General features: G+C 37.4%; 1 pseudogene; it reads left to right on the forward strand.

Annotated features, from left to right (window-relative positions):
• Positions 1-26503, forward strand: part of LOC107876716 — a 73631-nt pseudogene that overhangs the window by 2547 nt on the left and 44581 nt on the right.

A 26503-nucleotide genomic window follows, 5' to 3' on the forward strand; every position in this document is an offset into this window, starting at 1 on the left:
AGCTTCACTACTACCTCATTCTCCCACCTCACGTCATTAAACTTGCACTCCACATACTCTGTCTTGCTTCTGCTCACCCTGAACCCTTTAGACTCAAGAGTTTGCCTCCACACCTCTAATTTGTCATTCACACCCCCTGGAGTCTCATCTATCAGAACTACATCGTCTGCAAAAAGCATACACCATGGCACCTCCCCTTGAATACGCCGCGTCAACACATCCATCACTAACGCAAACAAAAAGGGACTAAGAGTAGATCCCTGATGCAATCTTGTCAGGACAGTGAAATGCTCTGAGTCTTCTCCCGCCGTCCTCACCTGGGTTTTTGCCCTAACATACATATCCTTAATTGCTCTGATATATGCCAGCGGTTCTCCACTCACCTCCAAGCATCTCCAAAGCACCTCCCTGGGGACTTTGTCGTAAGCCTTCTCCAGGTCGATAAACACCATGTGCAGATCCTTCTTCCTTTCCCTATACTGCTCCACCAACCTCCATACCAGGTGGATTGCCTCTGTCGTCGAGTGGCCGAGCATAAATCCAAACTGGTTTTCCGAAATATACACTATCCGTCTCAGCCTCACCTCGACCACTCTCTCCCAGATCTTCATAGAGAGATTCAATAACTTAATCCCCCTATAGTTATTGCAACTCTGAATGTCCCCCTTATTCTTATAGAGAGGGATCATGGTAATCCACCTCCAAGCCTCGGGCATCTTTGCCGTCCTGAAGATTTTATTAAATAATCCAGTCAACCACCTTACACCAGCCTCTCCAACGAACTTCCAAAACTCCACCGGTATCTCATCCGGCCCCGTCGCCCTACCCCTTCGCATCCTGCGAACAGCCTGTCTAACCTCTTCTACCTTAAAATGTCTACAATAGCTAAAATCCCGACACTCCTCTGAGTGTTCCAGTTCCCCTAACACAATAGCTCTATCCCCTTTATCATTCAAGAGCCTATGAAAGTACGACTGCCATCTATTCTTAATGTGGCCGTCCTCCACCAACACTCTACCGTCCTCCCCATTAATGCACCTCACCTGATTGAGGTCACGAACCTTCCTCTCCCTATCCTTAGCGAGTCTAAACAACTTTTTCTCCCCTCTTTTCCCCTGTAACCTTGTATACAAGCTCTCAAAAGCGGCCGTCTTAGCTGCCGTGACTACTGACTTAGCCTCCTTCCTCGCTAGCTTGTACTCTTTCCTGTTTACCCGCTTCTCCTCTTCGTCCTTACTCTCCACCAACTTAGCATACGCCCCTTTCTTGGTCCCCACTTTCTTCTCCACCTCTTCATTCCACCACCAATCCCCCCGATAGTGCCCGGCCCGGCCCCTAGAAACACCCAACACCTCACTTGCATTCTCCCTGATGCACCTTGCCGCCCTGTCCCACATACTATCCACGTCCCCCCTACATTCCCACACCCCCAATCCCGCTAACCTCTCCCCTATCTCCCACGCATTCACTGGCGTCAGGCCGCCCCACTTAATTCTAGGTCTACACTCCTTACTTCTCCTCTTTCTATTCTTCTTTATACCCAAATCCATAACCAAGAGCCTATGCTGGGTCGAAAGATTCTCACTCGGGATAACTTTACAGTCCTTACACAACGCCCTATCCCCTTTCCTAAGCAACAAAAAGTCAATCTGGGTCCTGGCTATCGCGCTTCGAAAGGTGATCAGGTGCTCGTCCTTCTTCGGGAAGCCCGAGTTCACCACCACTAGCCCAAAGGACCTCGCAAACTCCAATAGGGTAGCCCCCTCTTCATTTCTCTCCCCAAAACCAAAACCACCGTGCACATCACCAAAACCTCCCGGTAACGCCCCGATGTGCCCGTTGAAATCCCCTGCTACAACAATCTTCTCCGAACTAGGCACGCCTCTCACCACCTTCTCCAAATCCTCCCAAAACCGCATCTTCTCCTCCCCCTCCGATCCTACTTGCGGCGCATAAGCACTACACACGTTCAGGGTAAACCCCCGAATGACCAACTTAATAGTCATCAACCTATCGTTGATCCTCTTCACCTCTACTACCTGACCTCTAAGCTCTTTATCTACTAAGATGCCAACTCCATTCCTACGCCTCTCGCTCCCAGAGTACCACAGCTTGTAACCATCCACATCCCTAGCCTTAGACCCTACCCACTTGGTCTCTTGAACACACGCAATGTTGATCCTCCTCTTCCTAAGAATCTTCACAAGCTCTATGGACTTACCCTGAAGGGTCCCTATATTCCAAGACCCAACCCTCAGCCTACCGTCACTATCCACACGCCCTCCACTACCCCCCACTACCCCCCCACTACCCCTCTCCCCTCCCCGTGGCTAAACCTTAGCCTCCCTCCCACTCTCGCCCTCTCCTTATCCCCCACCCCCACCACGGCCCCATGCCCCAACCCCCTCGGACATGATCCTATCCACCCATTACCACCCACAGCCACAACTACACGAAAGTATAAGAAAATATAAAGATATACACGATGGTAGTATCAAAGCAGCAACAAGAAATACAAGGCTCACACAAATTCAAAGGAATACTCTCGAAACAAAACTACACTCAATTAGGGGCAAACACCACTGGACTCAACACCCACAACCCCAAATACAGATTCCCAGCCGATAACCCAGTCCAAAGCAGTGCAAGAAACGACCACAGCAACAGCAACAACAGACAACAGACAATATCCACAAATCCCACGCAAGTCAAGGTACAGGGGCTACTACTAGCATAATACGAAGAATGAAATATGAAATAATGAAATAAAATGAAATATGAAATAACGAAAAAACAAAGGTTAGAAGTCACTGGATTACGCTTGTAGACTAAGCCGGAAACCAATCCAGTGTTGACCGACTTCCGGGGGATTTCGGTGCTGAGATGGAGCTGCGGCTGAAGACCGAGCTTCGGCTGTTAGAGACCGAGTTAGCGGCTGGAGATCGGGAGGCGGCTGGCTGGAGGCCGAGGTGGGGGGAGGGCTGGGGGGGGAGGGGTATGGACAGCAAAGGGTCTTCCGGGAGGGGAAGGGGTATGGACAGCAAAGGGTGGGGGGTGGGGGGTATGAATGACGGGGGGTGGGGCCGGCTTGGAACCAGAGCTGGGGGCCGGAGGTCAGGGCCGGCGGTCGGGTCGGGTCGGCGCCGAAGGTCGGCGACGGCGACGGGGGCCGGGGCCCGGGCGAGAGAGAGGAAGAGAGGGTAGGGAGAGAGAGAGGGAGAGAGGGTAGGGAGAGAGAGCCGTTAGAGAGAGAGAGAGAGAGCCGTTAGAGCGGCGCCGGCGGTCGGCGCTGGGGACCGGAGGTCGGGTTGGGTCGGGGCCGACGGTCGGCGACGGTCGGCGACGGTGACGGGGTCCGGGGACCGGGGCGAGCCGGAGAGAGAGGGTAGGGAGAAAGAGAGAGGTTATAAAGAAAAGTTATTTTAAATATCTATTATAACATTTTTAATTAATCTTTTTAAATTTAATTAAAAAGAACGTACTTTAGAATTTTCAATTAATATTTATATACATAAATACATTAAAAAAATTAAATGGTGATATATTGCTTAAATAATTTAAATATTACTTAAAACATCAAACAAAAATGAATACAGAAGTCATTTCATAAATTAAATCACTATATATGAAAAAATTAACGACAAAAATAATTAGACCTTCATACATCACAAAAATTCTCAATAATTTCATCCCTAATTTTAGTACGCAATGTCTCTATACTTGTAGAACATCTGTCTTGTATTTCTGAAGGTATAACAAAAGGCTGGTTTACTTCTTCGTTCTCTGTGATGATGTCTTCGTTAGAATAATAGTTAAAGATTTTTTAATATATTTTTATACTATCAAAATTTACTACGAAAAAGCAGTCATCATATTCATACACACACACACACACACACAATATTTTAACAAATATGTCACTTTTCATGAATTATTTATTTAAAATTAAATATTTGAGAAAAAATTTATATGTGATATCAAAATACAATCTTGTAACGTGATTCATCTGTCAATTGTTCTTATTAATAATAATAAAATAATTTATATATTCTTTAGTCATCATGATCAATGATATTTTTAAATTTATTTAAAGAAAATGAGTGAAAATAAATTAATATATATAAATCATAAAGAATTATGACGTAAATATAAAATATAAATTTTTAAAAATCAAATATTAATTTTATATATACATATATTTGTGTGTGTGATAAGGATATTTTTGTCATAAAAAAATATTTTTCTGCTTCTACTTCTGCTTATTTTGAGAAGCAGAAAAACTGTTTCTGCTTATTTTTAAAAGCATTTTTGCAAGTTTACGAAACACTTTTTTTTAAAGTGTTTTTTTTCTCAAAATAAGTGCTTATTTTGGGAAATAAGCAATCCCAATCAGGCTATAAACATGCCTTCTTCACATCCTTCGTCTTCTCCAATGTCGTCGACGGAATTCAAGATTAATGATCTAACTGACGATGACATTCCATCTAACTTGAATTGGAGAGACAATGGTGCTGTCACTCAAGTGAGTATCAAGGTTTATGTGGTAAGATGCAACACAACACTTTAATTCACTTATGAGTTATGTCCTGTTAGGAATATAGAGAAATAGCGTAGCGGAAAGAGATAAACAACATACCTCCAACCATTATTACGGAGTCGTCAGTGAACTCGCCTTCTTCCGGTGAGTATTTCCTACTACAAAGATCTTCTAAGCACTCAAATGATGTAGAGTTTTATATAAGTAATGTGCCTAGAGGCCCTTGAACCAAGTGTCATATTTATATTATTATCCATCAAGAATAATTTTGAAATCGGCAGTAACTCCCTTTGGAGAAGTTACGGGCAGTTTTCCACATTGGAAATTACAATGAGGTTAGATGGAATATGGTTCTAAACTTATGGACCACAACTATCCAATTCTATCATTATCCCACTTGGTTTGTATACTTTAATCCTATTAAAAGAAACATTATACATTAATCTTTTCGTATTTCCTCTCCGTAGTTGCTATGTGATATTTCTGGAGTATGGAGATGATTGGAAAAGTTTTCAATGAATTTTGGTGTGATTTATGTGAGTTTATGGTGTTTAGAGGTTATAAAGGCTTTTGTTGACTTCAATCAATATTTGTTATTCTATGCATCGGATGGCAAAACAGATTGTACCAACAAATCTGAAACATCAATTTTGGATCGGTAGCATAATTGGAGTAATTTTATAGCCTGTATATCTCATTTCGATCATCGGTTAGGGAAATTATAACATTGGGTTTTAGGGTTTTATTTTGTGAAAATAAACTATTTTTGAAAATCTGATGTCACCATTAAGTCTAGAACATCATATTTAGTTTAGTAGCATATTTAGTTTGCCTGGATGAGATTCTAAACTAATTTCAAAGGCTTGATCCACAACTTTGCACTTTTAGCAAAGTTGTTGGTGCACTAGTTATCGGTGCAGTCTCTTTAGCATTCCATACACTACTAAAGTGGAGCTAGCTGGTACTTGGGGTAAGCTTCAAATCACTATTTTAATTGTTTAACTTCGATTCTTGTCATCTAAAACTAGTAATTTTGTGATTTCAAAAGTAAAAATTTAGGGGTTTAGCCTGGAAGGGATAAAATGGTTTTCTTCAAAATAAACCATGTTTATAACCCATTTTAGCTTTGTTTTTCTTCTTTGTCTTTCTTTAATCATGGGTAATATGTTTATGAACTAAAATTTTGATTTACCCTTTTTTTGAATACCTGTGGACCCCCATTTAAAGATAGGCAGTATGGGTATCATTGACTTATTTTTGATGCGTAGATTCTATATTTGTATGTTTTATTTAATTATGGAACAGTTCGACATGGGTAGATCTCTGTATGAAGGGATTTTTGGCTTTGATCCTTCAGACTAGGCTGAGTAGTTAATATTTGTTTAAAAATATGCTTTGAATATGGATAATAATCATGAATTTAATTTTATTAATGTCATGTGCCTGTGTGGGGACTTACATTGTTATTTTTCGTGAACTAAGATGCTATTTTCTACGTATTGCCCATGTGCGGTCTTATTTGATATTGTTAGCCTTTAGTATACGTTGGACTATTTTCCTTGTTTAGAAATGCTTATGTTGGGGTTATTGTCGTATTATTGATGTATTTCTAACATATTTTACTTTAATGGTGCGTGGATTATATTGGATCACGGATGATTGACCTATTGAGTGGATGTTTTGCTCACATACATGTATATTGGTTGGATTTGAGATTCTCATTTTGAGTTTCATTGTAAGCATTACATCTTCATATCATACATATATTTTATAAGACATTGGTATCATTGTGGAAATACTGGGTTCTCTGACAAAAATATGACACTTTCTAAAACCATCTGCCATAGTTCATGAGCAAAAGATGAGATACGGATATTGAGATAGTATATAAATTGAGAACACCCCATAAGTCCTACCTTGAAAGCAGTGCTCGGTAGGTGTATTAGGAGGTTATGCGATAACCATAGATATATCGCATCATCATCATTATCAATCTTATTGGATTTCACTTATTATGCATTTTCTGCTTTGTGATTTTATGTTTGAATTGATATTTATCTATTCTGTTTTTCTTTTTTGTACTTGTATTTGGCATATGTGATATATTTGATCTGTTAGTAGAGACAGTGTGAGCTACTATTTGGGTTATATTTTGATTGCAGGTGATGTGCCCATAGTGTGTATTTATATTCTACTTTGCTTAGTTAACCTTTGATACCTACTGAGTATAAGTGGACCGTACTCATCCCTACTATGCCTTTTTGGTGCAGATCTAACTAAGAGTGAGCTGTATGACAACTGAGTTTGGGAGGTAATTTGATACATCTGAGGTAGTGGCTACTCTATGCTTCTAAAGTCAACCTCCTACTCCTTTCTACCTAGTTTATGTCTTGTATTATTTGTTGTATTTTTCAACATTGAGATGTACTTAGATTGTACTTACACTGCGACACCCAGTTTTGGGATAGTTTATGGTATTATTTTTATATTCAGACTTTTGGTACTAATGTATATGTATGGTTTGACTTTGTTCTAGAAGTTTTGGCTTGGTATTTTATGTTGATTTCATATTTCATATAAGTTTAGGTGATTGGATTACTTGTCGAGTATTAATAGCGATGAGTGCCATTACGACCTCTAATTTTTGGGTCATGACAAATTGGTATCAGAGTAGCCATGTTTGTTGGTCTCATCAGTGTAAGAACAGGGTATCCAGTAGAGTATCTCAGATTAGTACATAGACATCTATATCTATCTTCGAGAGACTATAATATATCTTTAGGAAACTTTTCTTATTTTGCTCCATATTATGTGAGTTTTATCCTACCCTATATTATAAACCGAGTATTACTCTTTTTTGCACAGATGGTGAGAACTAGATCGAATGAAACTAGGGATGCAAAACTGACACCTAGAGAAATAGCCTAACCTAAGGGATGAGGCAAGGGTCGAAGATGACCTCGAGGTAGAGGATGGGCATGAAGATCTACCTCTTCCAGAATTAGTACTAGGGGTATGTTCCCTGAGTCCGAGATTGAGTATGATATAGATGTGGGTCCAACTTAGGTTCCATAAAGTTCTTCCATCCTAGTCTTGGAGGGTTTATTGATTTGTTTGCTAAACTTTTTTGGAGGGTGTTACATTAAGTGCACCTGGTACCTTCAGCTTTGAGTGTTATACCCCCATCTGTGCCAAAGTATGCTTATGAGGCTCCTTCAATTTTGAGTATGGTTCCTTCATCGATACCGATATTTGCTTATAGTATTCTGCAAGCTTTAAGTACTATTCATTTTTCTATGCCAGTATCTGAGCGTGGTATTCTAAGTCCAAGGATTGAGCCTTCATATATGTTACCCCATCAGGTGGGATATCAGCCAAACAGATTCATTATGCCCCTTATCATTAAGAGTACAATTATATTTTTTGAGGATAAAAAATGGTATGAGAGATTCACTCACTTGGGTCTACCTAAGTTCAGCAATGTTGTGGGTGAGAATGCCTATGAGTTATTGATTGGATGTTGGATTAAGTTGTATAACCTTGGATTACTTGAGTCGCATGGGGTTACTTACACTACCTACCAATTGAGGGTTGCAACTAGGGATTGGTGGAGGTCACTTATGAGTTCCAGACCTTTGGGTTTTCCAAAGATGACTTGGGATCAGTTTGCTGAGGCCTTTTTGGATAGGTTTGTGCCATACAATTTAAGGGATTAGATGATAGAAAAGTTTGGTCACTTGGAAAAAGCCTCTATGATTATTGTTGAGTACGAGGAACATTTCCATGCCTTGTCCAAATATATTATTACCAGTATTTCCATTGTGTTTGTAAAGATTTAAAAGTTTGTGAAAAGATTGGTTGTTTCACTTTAATTGGCTACTGCCCAGATGGTTGTATTAGGGGAATGATTTTAGAGTAAAGTGGATCATATAAAAATGACCGAGACTATTCTTCGTGCAGTTCAGGGAGGCATCCAGAGAGTGCACCATAAGAGCGAGTTCAGTGGTCATACTTTTTGAGGCAGATTTTTAGAGGTTTTCATGGATATCACGACAGACTCGTGAAGGAATCCTTACATAGTTTTAGTTGTGGGTCTTCTAGTTTAGAAGTTTTAGGTGGTCAAACATAAATCTAGGGCTGTTATTCTAGCTCAACCGTACCTCTCCATATCGAGTCAGGCAACAGAGTTTGTTATGTATGTGATAAGGTTAGACATTTGGCCAAGGATTATCCCCACCGTGTTTTTAGACCAACTCCTATTTTGACAGTGAGAGATGACCTTTAGAGTGGTAGAGGTACTACTAAAGGTGTACGAGATAGAGGTTATGGTGCCTGGAGTAGTATTCGCAGGGCTACTCAATCCAATGGTTGATGTGGATAGTACTATGCTATACCAGCCATACCTGAGGTATAGGGTTCTAACATTGTTGTCATAGGTGTCATCCCTATTTTTTTATATCTATCTCTCTGTTATTTGATCTAGGTTCTACTTTTACTTATATGTCTGCATATTTTGCTTTGGCTTTTGATTCTACTAGTGAGTCTCTAGCTAAGCCGATCTGTGTATCTACCAACATAGAAAACTTCTTAGTGGTATATCAAGTTTGAAACACCCTGGGTTTTGAAAATTTTGGACATTATACAACTCACCATTTGAGTCGTATAGTGTGAGTATGGGTCAAGTAAACCAGTCATGTACTGTCTAGTGATGGTGGTGTTGGGTGGTTGAGATTTTGAAATGGGGACAAATTGGGTGGGTACGAGTTGGATGGTAGGTGACAGGTCATAGGGTGGGGATTTCCTTCACTTAATCTGAAACTTAGTAACTTAACTTGGATCTAAGTACAAGTAGCTCACCATGGGTCATGAGATAAGGTATGAGTAGTATAGTCCAACTCATATGTTGGACAATGTTAATTCTTCTTGATTCTTCCCAGGGTATAATTTATGGGTACCAATCGTATGATTGGGTATGATTGGTACTTTGGAGTCATGTGTTGGTCAGTATGGGGATAGAGGTTCTGCTTGGAATACGAGTGGTAGTACCACTTGTACCGTATGATGGTTGATTGTGGTTTTCCCATGTCTTTTAATTGTGGTTTTCGTGTAATAATGATGGCCTGAACATTTGTTTGCATGTTCATGGTTAAATTGGACAATTGATACTTGGTTTTGGTTTTGGAAACACTTGCCCCCTACATGTTTTATAAAATTCCCATGAGAATTCTTTTATTAAATTATTGGACTTTTAATGGAACTATTACATGGTAAAACTTGGTAATGGAACCCTAAATGATATAAATAGTTTAAATGGTTTGGTATGGTTAAAATGGTAAGTTCTTGGTGGTTATGGTTGGTCTAATTAAACATCCTTGTGGGGTACAAGGGAATCCCACAAGAAAATTTGTTAATGAACGTCTTGTGGAGTACATGGGATTCCCCCAAGTCAACTTGATAATGTAACCTATGGGTACATGGGAATTCCTTATGGTTTAAAAATAATGGCTAAGGACATTGCTTGCAAGCTATAGTCGGTATGAATATACGACTTCTAATTGCCTTGGTTAATAATAAATTGAATGGTGGTTTTGGTTATGTGGTAATGGTTTTAATTGGGCAATAATGGCGAGGTGTGATAGCTAACCGTGGAAAGTTTGAGTCCAATGGACGGACACTGAAAACTCATATTTTTCGACATGGAGATTGGTCATGACAACTGTATATGATACTTATGGGGAACACGGGGATCCCCTAAGTACACTTGTACACATATATCATAGAGAGTGAAGGGTACTTGGATATCCCTTACTCTTATGGTATCTCTGGTTTATGTGGCTATACACATCGGGGATCGTTCAGGGTGTTATACTGGACACATATAGCCCGTGGGTAGTTCTAAAATGGTTAAGCTATACATACCCAAGTTAATGGTTTTAAATACATGCTAAACCCGGTTTCCTTTCCCAACATATTTTATATATATATGTATGGTTGTGAAAGCATATGGTTGTTTTACTTAGTTTTAAAGGTTGACATTATTTTATCCTTATCTTTAGTAATTGCTAGCGTTCACCCGCTAACCCATCTTCGGGTAGCTGTATCCCCACACAATGCAGGAAATGGCCATTTGTAACACCCCGCAAAGTCCTCTCGTAGTCTGAGCCTTAGAGCGTGTAAAGAGAAGTGTAATTCTGGCCCTAAAAGATCGAAAAGTGACTTCCAAAGTGAGAAATATTTTAAACCGTGTAGAATTTCCCTAATATCAAATTTTTTCATGTAGAGAATTGAATAAAATTTTCATCGATACCAAATTTGCCCAAATCCAACACTCGAGCGAAGAGTTAGAGCCATTTTAGTGAGACAGTGTGCCACCTGGCACTTTAGCACATTGCGGAGCTAGCCAAAATGGCAATTGTCAAATTCTAGTGAGCCTCAGTGATTCCACCACATCGCGGTGTCTTTCCAGTTCGTAACCAAGGTGGCAACGCGATTTCCATCGCGTCATGCCATCAAGATGTTTCCCAATTGTCCAGTTTCCAGTGAGCTGGCGCAATTTCACTGCGTCATGCCAGCATGTAAAATCGGGATTTTTTCAGTTCTAGATTTTAATTCCAAGGGCAAGAGAGTCATTTTGCTATCCCTATATATACTCTTTAACATGAGATTTCTCATTTTTTCACCCAAATATACTAGTTTTTTCTCAACTTTCTTCAAGAACAACTATTAGGGTTCATAATTCAAAACCCAAATCATCAAGGTTTCATCATTAAAAGTTCAGGGATCATATACTAAGGTATGTTAGATGTTGATTCTTGGGTTCCTTCCGCCCTTGAAGTTCAAGAATCCTTTTCAAAATTATAAAGTTTATGTTTTATGAATTTTCATGATTTATGTGAATAAAAATTGAAGTTCATAATGTTGATAAGTTTTGATTCATGTTTTGGTTATAAAGATTCAAGCTTTGACCTTAGTATGTGTTGATTATGTGATGTTCATGATAAAGCCCCTTCAAGAAGTATGTTGAATTATATAATCATGTTAATTAGGTGTATTGAATGTTTTATGGCCAAAGTATGCCTCCTTTATGTTTGATAGAATGCTTAGGTGAAGAAGATAGTACCATTGTAGCATGTTAAGTATGAAATCCCCTATTATGTGTCAACTAGTGCATGCCAAGTGTTTGTTCAAGGACCTTTGTGAATGAATTAAGATATGTTGTAAGCATTCCCATATGTGTGCGTTCCTTATTGAATGAGTTAAGAGACAATAGCATGCCTCCCTATACAATTACATGATTAAGATTCCTAAGTGCTTGAAGTAATGCTTCATTGACTATGTTGCGAATGATAGTCTATTGTTATGTTATTAAGCAAGAGTGGTCAAGTCTTGTCTATTTATGTTATCGAGTCCTGGGGGTATTTAAACCCGAAAACTTAACTGCTTGTCTAAAGCCGAGTAATTCTCAAGATAATCCCAGTCGTTCTATGATCAGTAATATTCAGTCAGTGTCAAAACATTAAGAAAACTATATAATATCAGTATTCAGTCTATCCCAGTTTCGTATTCAGTTCGGACCGTAGTAGAATTTAGTATTCAGTTCAAATTTTTGTAAAGCTCAGTAAGTTACATAACTCAGTAGCTTTTCGACAGAAAGTAGAATTCAAAAGTATTCCATCAGATAACGAAATTAAGTAAACTCAGTCAGATCAGTCAAGTAAGATAATCCAGTAATAGATTCAGCTCAGTCTAAGTTTAGTTAAGAATCAGTTCAGAGTCCTTCAATTGGGAGTAGTAACTAGCACCGAGTGAGTGCAGGGATGATGGCTTCCCTTTTAGAGAGTCAGAGTCGTTAGTAACAGTCCTTGAACTCCAGAACTACGTAGATAGTGCAGGACCAGGAATCACCCATTCGATTAAGGCTTGACTATCATACTGCCTTAGGCTTAACTTCGTGTTCAGGGTCACCCATTAGAGAGGCTTTGACCATAGCAGAGGTCTTTACTTGTGGCACAGTATTGATACCCTTCCAGCTGGAGTTACAGGTTGGACCCTACTAGATTAGATTTGGGGTATGTCGGTTAAGTGACAACTCCCATAGTTGCAGTGTCAGTATCAGTCTTTAGAGTAGAACTCAGAAATCAGGACTGTCAAATACAGTCGCCCGTCTCAGTAAGGAACTTAGATAGTTCCATAGATTCATAGACCACCCACTAGATAGGACTGGTCTTATATAAAGTTAATCAATATTAGTACTAATAGATCCAGAGATAACCCGTCAGGTAGGCCTGATCTCAAACTCAGTCCGTCATTCTATTATTAAAAGATTTTGAAATCTTCCACTAGATAGGTTTGATCTCAAATATAATCATTCCTTATCATTGTTAGTAGATCCATAGATCATCCCTTAGAGAGGTTTGATCTCAGATTTAGTCAGTTGATAGTAGCAAGTTCAAAACTCAATTATTGATACGAGTAGTTTCAGTTAATCAACTTCGGTATCATCAGATTCAGAGATCACTTGCTAGATAGGACTGATCTCACTTGCTAGATAGGACTGATCTCAACTTCAGTACTAAGTTATCAATATCAGAAGATTTAGTTATTCAGTTTCTCAATATTAGTAGTGAGTTCAGACGTCAGTAAATCAGTACTCGAGTCTCAGTATTCAGAGTCATGATGATTTCAGTTATAGTTGTGCATTAATGCATATGTCCTTATTCAGTACTATCATGATTATTCATTTGAGCTATGTTCATGTAGAAGCCCTTACATTTAGCCTTACCTCATCTACCATACCAGTATATTCAAAGTACTGACACATACTTTTCTCTTGTGCTATGGTGTCTTATATTGTAGGTTTGGAAGCGCTAGATCCAGAGTACCCTTAGCAGTCCAGACTAAGTCAGCAGCAGTAGATGTAGTAATGAGTCCTCTTCATTCGAGGATGATCCTTATTTTACTATGGCATTAGATTCAGTTTACTTTTAGTAGACGGAGTTAGTTGGGGACATGTCCCATCAACTCCACAGTTCAAACAGATAGAGGCTTTTCGAACAGATGTATTAGTATTCAGTTTTTAGTATTGATTATTTTAAATGTTTTGAACCTTATGGCAAGTTTTGAGCATTATTCAGTATTTTTATACAGTTATTACAATAGGTACCAGATAAGGGTTAGCTTGTGGTCCTTCGGGATTATGAGCACTGTGTGGCATTCTGGCTCTAGAAAATTTGGGTGTTACACCGTTCTACTCTACTCGCTTAGTGATTGAATTCAGATCAACTCAGTTTGATTAAAGTAGTGATCTTCCATATTCTGAAAGGCTCCATTTAATTCATGGGTGTCTTTACATACTTTGGTTACTTTATGGATATTGGTTTTGGCTATGGTTGGGGGCATGTCTCAATCGGGTATTATTTATCTTTTGGCTAGAGGCTTTGTGTAACCACTATGGGTTGGTATAGGCGGTGTCGGTAGTGGTTTTAGCCTTAGTATTAGCATTGGTATTAGGGATGATACCGGTTGATTATATTTGATTTATGATTGTTCTATTTCATTTTGGATTATATATATATATATATATATATATTTGGAACTCATTTGGTATAGGATCTATGGATTGGTTTATGGTATGTTTTTCTATTAGGTTTGGATGGTTGGGTTGGATATTGGGGGGGTGGTCCCTAATTTTGGTTAGACTTGGGATGCCCATTACGACAAGGCCCCGTTTGGGTCATGTCAAGTTGATATTAGAACTTTAGGTTCATGGTCAATTGGGTGTCCACAAAGCTGTGTTGAGTAGAGTCTTTTTTAAGGGTATGTAGTGCGCCACACTCACAAGGAAGAGGCTATAAGACATTTTGGAACTGTTTCTTTTTCTTATGTTTTATTTTCAAGCTTGGAGTCTAAGGTCTTGGATTCTTTGATTTCCATTTGCTTGTCTTTCAGATTATGCCTCATCGATCTGAATGTCATAAAAACTCTTTTATCCCAACTAGGTAAATGTTTATGGGGCGCGCTCTACCTAGGGGATCCATACTCGATCCAGCGGTCTAGTCCTTGGTAATTTTAGAGTCCCACCTATTTCCTCTAGTCCTCCTCAGGCTAATATGATGAATGCAAAGTTTGGTTAGTCAATTCATATGATTGCTAAGTTGGGCTTCTCAGGCTGAGCATAGTGCATCTAGTATTTCACCTTCCAAGGCCACCAGGGTTGGACAGTTCATGAGGTTGATTCCTCTAACTTTTACTGGTGTAAAAGTGGAGGAGGATCCTTAGGGTTTTCTAGATGAGATCAAAAAGATCTTCAAGATTATGCATGCCACGAACGTGGAAGGGGTGGATTTTTCTGCCTACCAATTAAAGGATGTGGTCTTCTAATGGTATAGGGAATATGATAGGGCGATGAGGTGATGATTGTTAGGTTTGAAATCTAGAGGGCGCCATGCGGAAGCTTAAAGTTTTCAAACTAAGACTGTGATAATTCAGATGACAAATAAAAATATACTAAAAATATATTATTGGATATAATTTGGCCAACTGGCCTATACAAAAAACTAATATTAAAGAAATATGAAAACTATAAACTATTGGGAGAAAATTTCCCCCAGAACGAGACTCTTTAAAGACTATATTATGGATATTATTGGATTATGGTATGAGAAGATGGGTCTTCTATTTATAGAGGTCCAATACCTTTCCTCCAAGAAAGAGGTTTGCGAAATATGAAAAAGTCTTATATCTTCCTTTCAGAAAATTAAAATTTATTCTGGTATTACTTTATTTTCCTTCTAAGAAAAATAAAACTTAAATTTGGTAAGAAAATCAGGTGAAAAACCCCCTAAAAAATCTCCCGTTTTTGGATTGATTTTCTTTACTTGATCTTCCTTCTTCATATCCATGATCTTCATATAGCACTGTTTCTTACCATGATTAAAAACTAGTATGGGTTAAAAATTGAAGACCTATGCGTTAAAAATAAAAGTATAGGTTGATATTATTGGATCCCTGTGTTATAAGTAAACGGGATTGAAAGTGGAACCTTATGCTTCGAAAGTGAGCACAGGTTAACAGTGGAGCTCATGCATTAAAAGAAACTGCACGAGTCAAAAGGAGCCCAAGCATAAAAATTAGCAAGGGTTAAAAGTTGGAGCCCATAAACATGGGTTGAAAATTGATTTTGGTTTTAAAGATGGATTAGCAGCAGGATTGTTGAATTTTTTTTTGAAACTTTTTATCAACATGTATATCTTGAACATATATCTTCATTATCATCAAATTGGTTGCAAATTGATTTTGAACTGCCTTGAACTTGTCTTCAACCTCGTTTCACCAAACCATTGCACCTTTGAACCATAGGTTCTAATACTACTTAGTGGGTTCAAAATTGAGAGGGCATCATGTGGAAGCTTAAAGTTTGCAAACCAAGACAGTGATAATTCAGATGACAAATCAAAATACATTAAAAATATATTATTGGATATAATTTGGGCAACTGTCCTACACAAGAAACTACTATTAAAGAAAATCTCCCTCTAAATGAGAATCTTTAAAGACTACAATATGGATGTTATTATGTTATGGTATGAGAAGAGGGGGTCTTTTATTTATAGAGGTTCAAAACCTTTCTTCAAGAAATAGGCCTTCCAAATATGAAAAAGTTCTATATTTTTCTTTTAGGAAATTAAAAGTAATTATGGTATTACTTTTATTTTCCTTCTAATAAAAATAAAACTTAAATTTGGTAAGAAAATAAGGGGAAAAACCCTAAAAATGATTTGGATGAGTCATCTTTATGGGAGGATTTCTTTAATGCATTTTTGGACCTCTTTTTTCCTCAGGAGTTGAGGGAAGCAAAAACAGAGAAGTTTGTTAATATGAAGCAAGGGAAGATGTCGGTAAAGAAATATTCCTTGAAATTCCACCAATTTGTCTAGCTATGCTCTAGAATTGGTGTCTAATATAAGGTCCAAGATGAGAAAGTTTACTACAGGACTATCTTGGGATTTGATTGTTGAAAGCAAGACTGCATTGCTGAACAAGGACATGGATATCTCTAGGTTGGTTGTTCACATGTAACAGGTAGAGGAAGAAAAGAAAAAGCAGGCTGAGATAGGGAAAAGGAAGGGTAAGAAATTCAGGTTCTCTGAGCAGAGTAGTCAATAGTAGGTTGGTAGAAAAGGTGGTAAGTGGCCAAAGAAAAAGTGGTGGTAGGGGGGGGGGAGTTCTGGTTCTTTCTTCACAGCTAGTGCTTCCTACTTGAAGCCTTCGGGTTACAGGCGTCATTAGGTTGGTGATAAATTCAGGGCATAGGGTGCCCAATATCAGGCGAGTGAGGCATAGTTGGCTTCATTGTGTCCTCTTTGCAGGTTTTTTGGTTGATTACAATGAGGTTTTTGTGAAGAGGGAAGGGACATGTGTTTTAAATATGGTCATCCAAGCCATATGCTTAGAAACTATTCGGTTGGTAAGGTTGCTTTGGGAGAGAATAAGGCTCCGGTTGCCTTTTCAACTTCTCCTTTGTCGAAGGATGATGCTTATGCATTTTTTCCTACTTTTGATACCGACGCAGGTCGAGATTATGCTCTTGCAGTTAAATAAGGTAACGGTTAAGATCAAGTATCCTCTTACAAGGATAGATGACTTGTTTGATCAGTTGCAAGGTGCTAAATTCTTTCCTAAGATAGATCTTCGGTTATCATCAACTTAAGATTATGGAGATGGATATCCCTAAGACAACTTTCTGGACTCGGTATGGATACTTTGAGTTCTTGGTTATATCATTTAGTTTTACTAATGCCCCGGTGTCATTTATGGATTTGATGAACAAAGTCTTTCGTCAGTTTCTGGAAATTTTTGTCATAGTGTTCATAGATGACATCATGATGTGTTCTAGAAGTGATATGGATCATGCCAATCACCTTAGTGTGGCATTGCAGACCTTGAAAGAGTAGCAGTTGTATGCCAAATTCTCAAAATATAAATTTTGGTTAAATGCTATCACTTTTTTAGGTCATATTATTCTAGTGAGGGTATCATGGTGGATCTACAAAAGGTTACAGTGTTTAAGAGGTGGCCTAGACCCATGACTGCAATAGATATTCTGAGCTTCTTGGGTTTGTCTGGGTATTACATGAGGTTTGTGTAGATTTTTTCGACTATAGCTGCCTGTTGACTAAGTTTACTCAAAAAAAGGTAAAATTGTCTTAGTTGGATGCTTTTGAGGGTAGTTTTGAGAATTTAAAGGATAAGCTCACTTCGGTTCTGATTTTGACTTTTACTGAAGACAACGAGGGGTTTATAGTATACTGTGATGTATCCCAGGTAGGAATTGGTTGTGTTTTGATGCAGCATGGTAGGGTGGTAGCATATGCTTCTAGGTAGTTGAAGGTACATGATAGGAACTATCCTACTCAACATTTGGAGCTTTTATAGTGGTGTTTGAATTGAAAATTTTGCGGCACTATTTGTGTGGAGTGCATGTGAACATCTTTTCCGATCATAAGAGTCTACAATATGTGTTCTCTCAGAAAGAGCTTAATCTCAGGTAGAGGAGATGGCTTGAGCTTCTCAAGGACTATGATAGGAGTTTTGACTACCACCCAAGTAAAGCTAATGTAGTTTCTGATGCTCTTAGCAGGTTTCCCATGAGGAGTTTAGCTTAGTGGATAAAGAGAAGTGGGAATTGCTAAAGGATATTCACCGCTTGGCTAATCTTGGGGTTCATATTTTGGACTCCGAGGATGGTGGTGTATTGGTACAAGAATTGGTTTGATCATCTCTTAGTGCAGAGATCAAGGAGAAATAAATATTAGATCCCTTCTTGATGAGGATCAAGGGTGATCTAGGTAGGCCAATGTTGATGGTATTTAAGATCAGTGGTGATGGTAGTTTGAGGTACCAAAGGAGGTTATGTGTTCCTGACGTCGATGGTTTGAATAAAAGGATATTGGCTAAGGTGAATAAATCGCGCTATGTTATTCATCTCGATTCAATGAAAATGTATCATGATCTCAAGGAGATGTATTGGTGGAAAGGTATGAAGTGGGATATGGATGATTTTGTGATCAAATACACGGTGTGTCAATAAGCGAAAGTTGAGAACATGAGGCCCGGTGGTTTGTTTCAAGAGACTATTTGCCCGAATAGAAATGGGAGGTGATCAATATAGATTTTGTTACCGGTCTTTCTCAGTCTCAAAATTAATTTAATTTGGTTTGGGTCATCGTGGATAGGATGACAAAGTCGGCTCACTTCTTACCAGTAAGGACTAACTTTTTGGCTGAGGATTATGTGAGGTTATATCTTCATGAGATTGTGAAGCTGCATGGGTGTAACATCCCATGTTTTTCCTAGCTTAAAATTTGTTCCTAGAATGTTAAGAGTGTGCTTCAAAATTGAATATCCTTTATTTCATATGTAATTTTCCAGATTTAGACCTTCTATTGTGTGAAAAATTGAATAAACTTTCCATCGATATCAAATTTGCCCAAATTTGACATTCGGTGAAGAAGTTAGAGCATTGTTAGTAATGCAGTGTTCCACCTGGGCACTCACCGCATTGCGGTGGATACTAAAATGGTAATCGTCACATTCCAGTGGACCTTTGTGATATTAGCATTTCACGGAGAGGTCCAAATTCCCGATTGTCAATTTCCAATGGTGCAAAGCGATAGCACTGCATCACGCCAGAGTGCAAATTCGTACTAGTCCTTTTCCAATAGCTTAACGTGATTTCAACGCATCGTGGTGAAGGTGTAATTGTCGTACTCTTGATCCATAATTCGAATACTTGTGTCATGACTTTAATCTTAAGTATGTGAAGTCCTTATTAGGTGAATAATGTTCATAGAAGTCACTTAGAGCCAAGTGGTGCTAAGAACATTAGATTCGACCAAAATTTGGCATTCAATCCTACAAAGGTCTACTTTAAATGTGTATAACATTTTATATACGTGAAATTTTTCATCCCAAGACCCACCAAATTGTAGATAATTGAATTAACTTTTCAACGATACCAATTTCGCAAAAATCCAATACCCGAGTGAATAGTAATAACTATTTTAGTGTGAGGCAGTGAGCTACCGCGATAGTAGCGCGTCTCGCTAAAGGGAAAAATCAGGATGCGGGTTATGAATTTTTGCTTTAAAGTAATAAGGGGCAATGGGGTCTTTTTCCACCTCAACCCAGGTTGGAAAAACACGATCTAAGGCTTCAAATGGAGCATTATTTGACCCCATTCTCCAAATTTTCCCTCAAGAACAACCCTAATCAATTCCCTCAAGAATCATCAATTTCATCTTCTTCTCTTCAAGAAAAAGATCCAGAATTTAGAGTTTCTAATCCAAGAACTTCAAGAATGATATCAAGATCATCTCCAAAGTATTCAAAGTTCAAGGTTTTACATTCAAGTTCATTATCCAAGCTTTCTTCATTAAATCAAGTCAATTAAGGTATATGGGGTTTGAACAAGGACACTTCTTTCGTCCTTGTGTCCAAAACTTGTTTTAATTTATAAATTACTGAATTTTATGTGATTTTCCACGAAATTGAAATTAGGGTTTATACCTAATTTATATTGTTTGAAGATTATGAGTTTACAAGTGATTGAATATTGAATTGCATGACATTTTCATGTATATATGCGCGTAACGCAATTTTTCAGATTTTTGAAAGTGAGTTTAAATATGATATTGAGATTCTTGATCTTATTATTTTGATGGTGTTGAAGTATTTTCAAGAATCATATTTAGTTGGATGTTTTTCTATGATTTTGAATATTTATATATGAGTTCTAAATTGGGATACATACCCATTATCACTAATTACAAGATTTTATATTTTTGAGAGCCATTGAAGATAAATTTCATTAGTTTGTTTATATTTTCATGAGCATTGCTGAAATTTCCAAATTTTAATATGACTTACGAATGTTTATGTTATCAAGCATGAATTTTGAGATGTTTTGACATGAGTTTGAAGCATGAGCTTTAATCCCTAAGATTGAGTTTAGATATTTCAAGAAGCTTATAATTTTAGCTTGCTTTGATAAGCAAGATTTGATCTTTTGATCCTAAGCTAAGATAAGGAATCCACATTATTCATATAGTTCTTGATTTAGAGCAAAGATAAGCGTAACCCTTATGCTATTTTAAGATGGATTTCCTAAAAGTTCTGAGCCTAAGTATGGGAGTGATATTTAACACCAAATTGGGTATGATTCCGAGGTCTCATGCCCCAGAACTATGAGCCACCATAGGTTTCTGATTTACCCCAAGTGGGTTAAGATAGTGATCACTAAAGTTAAGGTTCTATTTCGATAGCAAGGGTAGAACAACTCTCCCCAACTTTGGCTAGACGTTTGACTCCATGTCAGCTCACATGGTTTATGTCGGTAAGAAGAACCTCCCAAAGAAGACCACTACTCTTTTAACAGTTTATATATTTAAAGTCTTAGTATATATTTTTAAAGTTAATATTTTAAGATTTTCAAAGTTTTAAGTCCCAAAGTCTCTAGAAGTATTACAGTCATAAAGTTCCCAAGTCTTTGAGACCCAAGTCCTAAGTTTCCTAAAGTTCTATAATTCTTATGTTTCAAAAGAAGTTCCTTATTTTCATAAGATTAAAGTGTATGTTCTGAAAGTTATTAGTTTAAGATTTCATCCAATTAACAAAATTTGAGAATAAGAAGAGGATACAGATTTTAAAATAAGGTGTAATGACTCATGAGATTTATACTACATGCTTCCTTATTTATGATTTATGAGATTTAGATTTCAATTTTTGCTCAAGCTATGTGAGTCATTTATATCAGCATGCATGATTTCTATAACGATTGATGATATCATTTAACTATTGTATACACCCCTATATACTCAGTACATCCTCAAAGAACTGATCCACATATATGTCTATGTGCTATATTATCTCATAATGTAGGTACAAGTTGTAGCACATATACCATATTCAGTCAGTCCGTAGCTTCCAGTCAGCAGGTGATGAGTCCTTTTGATTCAAGGGCTCGAGTCAGTTATATATCTTGAGAAGTATTGTATTTTCTTTGTTCAGTCGTATTGAGTTGGGATAGTCATAACCCGCCTACCTATAGTCAGTAATAGTATAGGCTTCATAGACATTCAGTGGTGTTAATGTATTAAATTTTAGTTTTGTTGGTAAAAGCAGAAGGGTTAGCTTGGGATCACTTGTGACCCTAAGTATTGTGTGACATCTTAGGGCCCGTTTTAGGGGCGTTACAAACTTGGTATCAGAGCACAAGGTTCAAGTGCCCTAGGGTGTCTATGCAGCTGTGTCTAGTAGAGTGTTGCGGAATGGTATGGAGACATTTGTACTTTTCTTCAAGAGGCTACAAGGCATTTAGGAAATGTTTCCATTCTTTTAAGTCTCAGATTATGCTATAGAAAGGGTCTCTAAGAAACTTATACAGATTCTCATCTTACTTTATTCGGGCTATCTCTGCCTTATTTTCAAGGTATCTGAAATAGTAAGCTTAAACCTTTACAGCTAGAGCTTCCTTAAATAGTCTCCTCAAATAGTTATGGGATTATAAGAAAGCTAGAAACTATCCCATCAGTGCTTTTAAGTTCCAAAGTTTGAAGGGCTTTATTTATGTTCATAGAAAGTCGTGCACTCAGACCTAGTCAGGTGTACTTTCAAATTCCTCCTCAGAATCCATATTGATAATCTATACTACTCTATCTATGTACTATTCTTGAGGTAACATGATCGGTAAGTTCCAGTTCCCTCCCCTGATAATGCTCTCAGACTTGCTAGCAAGAAGTTTCTGAAGTCTCACAAAGTGGCTTGAGATGAGCATTCTAGTGTGTTATAAGTCCCTTAAGTTTAAATTTATGTCCTCATTCTTATGAGCCATTTAGTTAAGACAGAATAAGATGTGTATTCTTAGATCATCGAATATTGTGTGTCAAGTTTCTATTTCTTGTAATTTTGTTATCATTGTGTGGTTCGAACTAAAAGTCTAGAGAAGCCGTGTCGGGCTCTTTCGATTTACTAGCATAGTTGCTTTGTTATTCATCTTATTTTCTTGTTCAAAACATAAAATCAAAGTCTAGGGAATCCGTGTGGGGATCTTTCAATTCACTAGAATAGTTGCTTTGTTATTCATCTCATTTGCTTGTTTAAAACATAAAATCAAAGTCTAGTGAAGTCGTGCGAGGCCTATTTCGATTCACTAGCAACTTGTTCATCTTGTTGTTCTTGTGTCGGTTGGAACCTTGGGTTTAGAGGCGTAGTGAACAGAAAAGTGGTAAGGGCAAATTATTGAATATATGTATAGCTAATTTTTTTGTTTGCATATGATTGAGTTAGTAATGAAGTGATATGTCCTTGTATGTTAGTTTAGTAGAAGGTAGCGAAGGATTTATTAGTAAAGGTGAATTGTTATTTGCTTGAAGTATGAAAAGAGTTGTTGACGGTGTTTGTTGTGCAAAAAAAGTAGAGGTTATTGTTGAAGGTACTTGGTGGAGGAGTGTTATAAATTTAGGCATCCCTGAGATTGCCAGGGGGAGTTTAGTAGAACTTATAAAGCTATGAACTAAGTTTAGCAGTTTAAAAAGGGTAGATAGTAATGATATGTAGAAGAAGGATGTGTTAATGGATTTTAAATAAGATAGATCATAGGATTGAGATTGATCCTTACTTTTATGAAGTTTTAGAGGACTATTATTTTTAGATGTTTGATATGTAAGAATATTGTGTGAAGTTCTGGTTCATCATACCTAGAACTAGATGCTTAGTTTGAACAGTTGATGCTGATCAAAGTGGATGAAATGATTTCTTGGTTAGTGATACTAGTTATATGGAAGGGATCTAGTAGGCTTGAACAGTGTATGCAAGAAGTTTGAGTTCAGTTATCTGCAATTAAGTATGATGCTATATGTATGGTGAAAACATATGCCCAAGGTATATAGGGTTGCATTATTTCCAAGGTTATTACATGTTGTGTGTGATTAGTAGTACCATTGAGTTGATAAGTGGAAGGAGACTAGTTATATATAAATCTATAATGTTATTAATAGCAAAGCTAAGGAGTTATGTGTAGATGATGTTGAGCCCTTTTTGTGTGATCTGGATTCTCATGGTTTAGAAATACAAGTTTAGAGATGTGATATCAGTAAGCTATGACATAAGTATTTTGGTTTATTAAAGATTGATGATGTCCGTGTTAAGTGTTAGAATCTAAGTTTGAATCCTTGAAGATTGTGTGAACAAAAGTAAGAGTTAAAGCTTTAGGTGGTGTGAAATAAAGATCTGATGATACCATGAAGATTCTAAGTTAGTGAGTGTTTAAGTTGTTATATGATGACTTTTGAGGCTATAGAAATCTAAGAGTGTAATCTCAGAAGGAGGTACTAGCATTGGGAGTTATACATGAAGATACAATCCTTCAGGGTAAGTTTAGTTTTATGTGTATTGATTTTACGCCAGACTCTAGAGTGATTACAGTTTAGATTAGAGTAATATAGTGGTTCAAAGACTTATAGTGATGGCTTAAAGCTCAGGGGGAGATGATAGGGTAAGTAACTAAGTCAGACTTCCAGATTTTAGTAGTGATGATGAATACTTGTGTGGATGGGAGAAAGTAAATATGTTATAGTTGGGAAGATTGTTGTATGTTTGTTTATGTAGGTTTGTAAATGAAGGAATATTATGGTGAAGCTTTTTGTGTATGACTTGGTTAGTTGGGAATATTTTATGTGTGTCTTCCTAAGAATTGAATAGTGAATGGAAGTTGTTATTGATAGAGGTATTAGAGAATATAAGAAAGATGCTTTCATGTGTGTGTGTAGAAGTGCATACGTAGTTATGAAGATAGGCTTGAATGTCATGTTTATATATATATAGATGGATGTATTGTGTGTTTGTGAGATCTTAGTAGAAGGTTGAATGTAGTCGTTGAAGTGGAATGTACAATATGAATTAACCCATTTAGCCAGTAATTCTATGGTTTTCAATCTTCCTATCTAGTCATATCATTCTAAGGGGAAATTTTCTCACTTCGTGTACCTTACGAATTCAGGTCAGTCTATGCATCAGTTTCAGAAACTAGATGATCAGTCATGATTCAACTCGTAAGCTTCCCGTTTGTCATCTCAGACTTTTTCTAGTATTTCAATCAAATCAGTATTATTCAGGGACGAACGATCCTAAGGGGGAGATGTTGTAACAACTTGAGTTTTTCATGTCATAAACCTCTTATTCATTTTCTTATAAAATCAGATCCAGCCTAAAATGATGGTTACTCATAAGTTGATGCCCTCATTTCTATATCAGCCATATAGTTATTTTCATGAGAATTCATGCACTCGTAGATCAGTTCAGTAACTCATTATGTTTAAAATTCAGTTATTCAGTTTATTTCAATTGTGCATGATATCTTATAACCTTAGATTCCTCAATATTTTCAGCATAATTATCCACATTCAAGGACAAATGTTCCTTAGGGGGAGAGATTGTAACACCCAATGATTTTCTTAGCTTAAAATTCATTCCTAGAATGTTAAGAGTGTGCTTCAAAAATGAATAACCTTTATTTCATACGGAATTTTCCAGATTTAAACCTTCCATTGTGTAGAAAATTGAATAAACTTTCCATCGAAATTAAATTCCCCCAAATTCAATATTCGGTGAAGAAGTTAGAGCATTGTTAGTAGTGCAGTGTTCTACCTAGGCACTCACCGCGTCGCAGTGGATGCCAAAATGACAATCGTCACATTCCAGTGGACCTCCGCGATATTGGTGCGTTGCGGAGAGGTCCAAATTCTCGATTGCCAATTTCCAAAGGTGCAACGCGATAGCACCGCATCGTGCCAGAGTGCAAATTTGCACTCGTCCTTTTCCAGTAGCTTAATGCGATTTCAACGCGTCGCACTGAAGGTGTAATTATCGTACTCTTGATCCATAATTCGAATTCTTGTGTCATGAATTTAATTCTAAGTATGTGAAGTCCTTATTAGGTGAATAATGTTCATAGAAGTCACTTCTAAAACATTTTATATATGTAGAATTTTCCCTCCCAAGACCTACCAAATTGTAGATAATTGAATTAACTTTTCAACGATACCAATTTCGCAAAAATCCAATACCCGAGTGAATAGAATAGCTATTTTAGTGTGAGGCAGTGAGCTGCCGATGGTAGCACGTTTCGCTAAAGAGAAAAATCAGGATGCGGGTTACGAATTTTTGCTTTAAAGTAATAAGGGGCAATGGGGTCTTTTTCCACCTCAACCCAGGTTGGAAAAACACAATCTAAGACTTCAAATGGAGCATTATTTGACCCCATTCTCCAATTTTTCCCTCAAGAACAACCCTAATCAATTCCCTCAAGAATCATCAATTCCATCTTCTTCTCTTGAATAAAAAGATCCAGAATTTTGGGTTTCTAATCCAAGAACTTCAAGAATGATATAAGATCATCTCCAAAGTATTCAAAGTTCAAGCTTTTACATTCAAGTTCATCATCGAAGCTCCAAGATTCAAGCATTCTTCATTAAATCAAGTCAATTAAGGTATGTGGGGTTTGAACAAGGATAATCCTATCATCCTTATACCCAAAACATATTTTACCTTATAAGTTACTGAATTTTATGTGATTTCCCACGAAATTAAAGTTAGGGTTTATACCCAATTTATATTGTTTGAAGATTATTAGTTTACAAGAGATTGAATATTAAATTGCATGACTATTTTCATGTATTTATGCGCGTAACGCAATTTTTTAGATTTTTGAAAGTGAGTTTAAGTATGATATTGAGATTCTTGATCTTATTATTTTGATGGTGTTGAAGTATTTTCAAGAAGCACATTGAGTTGGATGTTTTTCTATGATTTTTAAGGTTTATATATGAGTTCTAAATTGGGATTCATATCCATTATTACTATTTTTAAGATTTTGTGTTTTTGATAGCCGTTGAAGATAAATTTCATGAG

Source organism: Capsicum annuum, chromosome 12 (genome assembly GCF_002878395.1).
Source record: "Capsicum annuum cultivar UCD-10X-F1 chromosome 12, UCD10Xv1.1, whole genome shotgun sequence".
Lineage (NCBI taxonomy): Eukaryota > Viridiplantae > Streptophyta > Magnoliopsida > Solanales > Solanaceae > Capsicum > Capsicum annuum.